General features: G+C 44.4%; 1 pseudogene; it reads right to left on the minus strand.

Moving 5' to 3' along the window:
• Positions 1-880: 880 nt before the first annotated feature.
• On the minus strand, positions 881-1,000 carry LOC147087205 (5S ribosomal RNA; annotated as a pseudogene).
• Between the last annotated feature and the right edge of the window lie 5,212 nt (positions 1,001-6,212).

Here is a 6,212-nt window from a genome sequence, read left to right on the forward strand (position 1 = left end):
TTCAAAACAAACACTTACAGATGACTGACAGTTAACTGACATTGGCAGGCAGCTTCTGTTAACTACACTTTCTACAGTTCTTCGTTGAAATCCAATTCTTCAACTAAGTTTCACTTTTTACAAATTCTACTTACACAATACTTTCCAGACATTTCCACTCTTTCCAAATTTCCGATTAAAACACGGTGTCCAATTTCACTCCGTTTAATCCCGTTCTGAGCCTGCATTGAAAATGGGCTGTGAGCATTCTGGGAATGGGTGACTTTAGGGGAAAGATAATAATAGGATGTGTAAGAGTCCCTCAGCCATATCTGAATGTGTCAACTTGATAATTCTGTTGAGGATGTATTGCGGCAAGAAAATAATTAGATGATTTGAGGGCCTGTTTTTTAGTTGATGTTGTTATTCTGTCGCATTTTTATGTACCATAATTTATTGGTAATATGCAATGAATGTAGTGATTAAAGGCAAAATTTAGTGTTTGAAATGTAAGGGAACACTGGTGAGCAACTCGCAGTGGAATCACGGAGACAGTGTGTTTCAGCAGCTCTCAGGCTGGTTTGTCCAGTGTGAAAGAGACTTGTTAACTCATATTTTTTTGTGAATAGCACGAGGTTTCAATAAAGGCCTGATCCTGCATTACAACAATTGAGAGTGTGTGCAATCTGACGTTTAAAGCAACGAAACGAAAAAGAACAGGAAAGCAGCACAACGCTGTGTCTCGACGTATTTCCTTCGTGAAGCAAATTGCAGCGAACAGATAGAGGGAGAGAGGGAGAGCGAGAGAAAGAGTGAGAGACAGAGAGAGTACTGCAAATAGTTTGATGATTGAAAGTAGCTTGAGTTTGCAGGGCTGAAAAAAGGACCAGCCGGCAAAAGAAGCCTACAGCACCTGGTATTCCCAGGCGGTCTCCCATCGAAGTAGTAGCCAGGCCTAACTCTGCTTTGCTTCCGAGAATCAGACGAGATCGGGCTTGTCCAGAGTAACTCACCCGTAGGCGTCAGCTTTTCCTGGTTTTCTTCAGGTGACAGATTCCAGATTGATTTGCTGTTCTGTTTAGTGGTGCTGTGTCTCGACATCTACCTTTCGAGAAGCAAGTAACAGCGGACAGAAAGATGGAGAGAGAGAGAGAGCAATTCCAACAGTTTGGTGAGTGAACGCAGCATGATATTTTTAGGGCAGCGAACCGCTTCTGCTGGCAAGAAAAGCCTAAAGCAAATGGTATTCCCAGGCAGTCTCCCACCCAAGTACTAACTGGAGCTTGAGCTTGAGCACAGAAATTGGAGTTTCGCAAACGGAGTGCATTGCAATCAGAGTGCGGAATTTTATAATTGCAGGAATTGGTGATGAGGAGGAAGGTGGTGGAGATGTCTGTCTGAAAAGGAGGAGTGGAGCAACAGAACCCAAGATCTCTAAGTTAATAGACAGGAGAGCGGACCTGCATGACAGCGAGAGGAGCGGCTGCAGATAAAGGGATATCCGAGATCAGGGAGGGAGCGTGAGTGTTAAGGAGCGAGGGAAGTGACATCAGTGCAAGGGAAGGGGCTGATTGGTGAGAAGTTGGTCATTGTTTCTTTTAAGTCTTAAATTTATCACTCTAAGTTACTTTAAAAATAAGTTAGTTACTTGTCGAATAAATAAAACATGGCAGGGAAGCTCGGTCCAGCGGAATGCACATCGTGTGCCGTGTGGGAAATTCAGGATGCTTCCCATGCCCTGGACAACCAGGTGCACAGGAGGTATCCTCAGATGGAGGGGCTCAAGCTCCGGTTTTGGCTCTTGAGCAATAGCTGGCGTCACTGAGGTACATCCGAGTGGCTGAGAGCTACTTGGATAGCATGTTTCAGGAGGTGGTCACCCAGCAGCTAAGGAGTGATCAGACAGAAAGGGAATGAGTGATTGTCAGACAAAAGAGGAGGAACAGGCAGAGAGTGCAGGAGTCCCCTGAGTACATCACACTCTCGAACCAATATCCTGTTCTGAGACCTGATGAGGGTGATGTTCCTCTGTTAAGTAAAGCCTCTGGGGAATGAGGTAAAGCAAGTGGAGCAAATGTCAGTAGGGTAACATTTAGGGAACAGTGATCGTAGGTTTAGATTAGATATGGAAAAGGAGAGGGAGGAATCTACAATAAAAATAATTGTGGAGGAAGACCAATTTCCATGTGTTGAGCACGGATCTGGCCCGGGTAAATTGGAATCAAACATTGGCAGGGAAAACTAAATTAAACAGTAGTTTCCCTTAATGAGGAGATGGTTCAGGTACAGTGGAAAGGCATTCCCATTAGGCGAAAAGGTAGAGCAACTAAAGCCATAGATCACTGGATGATCAAAGGGATAGAGTAAGCTGAAGCAGAAAAAGAGCCCGTATGACAGGTGTCATGTTGAGAATACAAGTGAGAGCCAGGCTGAATATAAAAAGTTCAGGGTGGAAGTGAGAAAGGAAATAAGAGGGGCAAAGAGAGAGCATGACAAAAGATTGGCAGCTAACATGAAAGGAAATTCAAACATGTTCTACAGACATGTAAATAATAAACGGGTAATAAGAGGAGGTGTGGGGCACTTTAGGGACAAAAAGGTGAGCTACACATGAAGGCAGAACGCAAGTCTGAGCTACTAAGTGAGTAATTTGTATATGTCTTCACCAAGGAAGAATATGCTGCCAAATTCATAATGCCTCACAGCGCCAGGGACCCGGGTTCGAATCCGGCCTCGGGCGACTGTCTGTGTGGAGTTTGCACATTCTCCCCGTGTTTGCGTGGGTTTCCTCCGGGTGCTCCGGTTTCCTCCCACAGTCCAAAGATGTGCAGGTTAGGTTGATTGGCTATGATAAATTGACCCTTAGTGTTAGGGGGATTAAATACGTGGGGTTACGGGGATAGGGTGGGATATGTGTTGGTGTAGGAGTTACGGGGATCGGGTGGGATATGTGTCGGTGCAGGCTCGATGGGCCGAAATGGCCTCTATCTGCACTGTGGGGTTTCTGTGATCTGTGATTCTGTGAAAGAGGAATTATTTGAGATATTGGATCGGAACATAATTGTTAAAGAGGAGATACTTGAAAGGCTGTCTGAACATAAATTTGATAAGTCCCCAGGACCAGATGAGATGCAACTTAGAATACCGAGGAAGGATAAGGAGGAAAACGCGGAGGTACTTGTCTCAATCTTCCAAGATACGGCTGTAAGAAAATCAGAAATAGCAGCAGGAGTAGGCCCTTCCGCCCTTCGATCCTGCTCTGATGTTCTATCAGATCATGGCTGATCTTCTGCCACAACTGCATTCACTAGCCCTATCGCCATATCCCTCGATGCCCTTACAAGTAAGAAATCTATAGACTTCTGTTTTGAATATACCCAATGATTGAGCCTCCACAACACTCCAGGGTTGAGAATTCTCCAGCCACTGTGTGAAGAAATTTCTTCTCATGTCAGACCTGAAAGCCGTACCCTTTATCCTGAGGCTGTGGCCCCTGGTTCTAAAGTCACCAACCAATGGAAACATTTTCCAGCATCCATCCTATCAAGCCTTTAATATAGGTGTATGCTTCATTGAGATCCCATCTCATTCTTCTGAATTCAAGAGAATATAGGCTTAGTTTATTCAATCTCTTCTCATATGACAGTCCCGCAATCCCAGGAATCAATCTCTTGAATCTTCGTTGCACTTTCTCTATGGCAAATATATCCTTCCTTTGGTAAGTAGACCAAAACTGCAGACAGCGATCACACCAAGGCCCTATATAAATGGAGTGAAACATCTTTACTCCTGTACCCAAATCCTCTTGTAATGAAGTCCAGCACACTATTTGCCTTCCTGATGGCTTGCTGCACCTGCACATTCACTTTCAGTGACTCATGCACAAGGACACCCAGGTCCGTTTGAGCATTCCCCAATCTTTAGAGTCATAGAGTCATAGAGTCATAGAGTTATACAGCACAGAAAGAGGCCCTTCAGCCTATCACGTCTGCGCCGGCCATCAAGCCCTGTCTATTTTAATCCCATTTTCCAGCATTTGGTCCGTAGCCTTGTATGCTATGGCATTTCATGTGCTCATCCAAATGGTATTGAATGTTGTGATGGTTCCTGCCTCTACCACCCTTTCAGGCAGTGAGTTCCAGAACCCAACCACCCTCTGGGTGAAAAAGTTCTTCCTCAAATCCCCTCTAAACCTCCTGCCCCTTACCTTGAATTTATGCCCCCTTGTTATTGACCCCATTACTAAGGGAAAAAGTTCCTTTCTATCTATCCTATCTATGCCCCTCATAATTTTGTACAACTCAATCAGGTCCCCCCTCAGCCTTCTCTGCTCCAAGGAAAACAACCCCAGCCTGTCCAGTCCTTCTTCATAGCTGAAGCGGTCCAGCCCAGGTAACATACTGGTGAATCTCCTCTGCACCCTCTCCAAAGCAATCACATCATTTCTATAGTGTGGCGACCAGAACTGCACACAATATTCCAGCTGTGGCCTAACCAGCGTTTTGTACATCTCCATCATAACCTCCCTGCTCTTATATTCTATGCCTCGGCTAATGAAGGCAAGTGTCCAATATGCCTTTTTAACCACCTTCTCCACCTGTTCTGCTGCCTTCAGAGATTCATGTCCATGCACACCAAGGTCCCTCTGATCCTCTGTTTTTCCTAGGGTCTTACCTTTCATCGTTTAGGAAATATTCTGCCCTATTTTTTTACTACCAAAGTGGATAACTCCACATTTATCTACATTCGCTTCCTTCTGCCATGTTCTCGCCCACTCACTGAGCCTATCCTGATCCTCTTGAAGCCTCTTCACATCCACTTCACAACTGACTAGCTTTGTATTATCAGCAAATTTGGAAATGTTACATTTGGTCCCCTCATCCAAATCATTGATATAGATTGTGAATAGCTGAGGCCCAAACATCGATTCTTGCGGTATCCTACTAGTCACAGCCTGCCATCCTGAAACAGAACAGAGAGGTTTAATGTGGACAATATGGTTGAAGCAGTGTATATGGACTTTAGAAGGACATATGATATAGTGACACATAATAGGCCTGTCAGTAAAGTTGAAGCCCATACACTAAAATGGATAGTGACAACATGGATACGAAATTTGCTAAGCGACATGAAACAGAGAGTAGTGGTGAACTCTTGTTTTTTGCACTGGAGGAATATTTACACCGTTGGAACCCTGGAGTCGGTACTAGGGCCACTGCTTTTCTTGATATATGTTAATGATTTGGAAATGGGTATATCGGGGAAAAGTTCAAAATTTGCAGATGAAACAGAACTTTGAAGTACAGTGAACTGTTAGGTGGATAATGATAGATTTCAAAAAGATTCATGCAAATTTGTGAAATGGGCTGACAGGACGCAAGTGACATTTTATGCCGAAATGTGCGAGGTGGAAGATTTTGTTTGAAAGTACGAGGAGAGGCAATATAAACTAAAGGTTTCAATCCTAAAGGTTGTGCATGAAGAGAGAGACCTGGGGGGCGGGGTGGGGCAGACATCATTGAAGGTGGCAGGGCAGGTTGAGAAAGCAGTTAAAAAGAAATACTGGATCCTTGTCTTCAACATATAGAATACAAGGCATAGAATCCAAAAGCATGGAACTTATGATGAACATTAATAAAACACTAGTTCGACCTCAACTGAAGTTCTATGCCCAATTATGGGCACCGAAATTTAGGAAGCATGTGAAGGTCTTAGAGAGGATTAATAAAAGATTTACGAGAATTATTCCAGGGATGAGCGACTTCAGTTGCATGGATAAACTGGAGAAGCTGGAGTTTGAGAGGAGAGGAGATTTGATCGAGGTATTGAAAGTCATGAGGGGACTAGACTGCGCAGAAAGATAGATACTGTTCCCATTGGCAGAAGCGTCGAGAACCAGAGGACTCAGAATCAAGTTGATTGGCAGAAGAACCAAAGGCGATGTGAGGAAGAATTTGTTTACGCATCGAGTGGTTTGGATCTGGAACACCCTGCCTGAAAGCGTGGTGGATGCAGATTCAATCGTGGCTTTCAACGGGGAATTGGATAAGTAACTGAAAGAAAAAAAATATGCAGGGAATGGGCGGGGATGTGGGATTAGCTGATATGCTCTCGCAGAGAGCTGCCACGGGCTCGGCGGGTCGAATGGCCTCCTTCAGTGCTGTAACAATTCTATGATTCTATGAAGAGGAAAGATTGCCTCCTTGCTGACTTGTTTCCATGGGAACGCTAGC

The sequence above is a fragment of the Somniosus microcephalus genome, unplaced genomic scaffold (genome assembly GCF_052327205.1).
Source record: "Somniosus microcephalus isolate GS21.2 unplaced genomic scaffold, FLI_Smic_1.0 unresolved_chr6, whole genome shotgun sequence".
Classification (NCBI taxonomy): domain Eukaryota; kingdom Metazoa; phylum Chordata; class Chondrichthyes; order Squaliformes; family Somniosidae; genus Somniosus; species Somniosus microcephalus.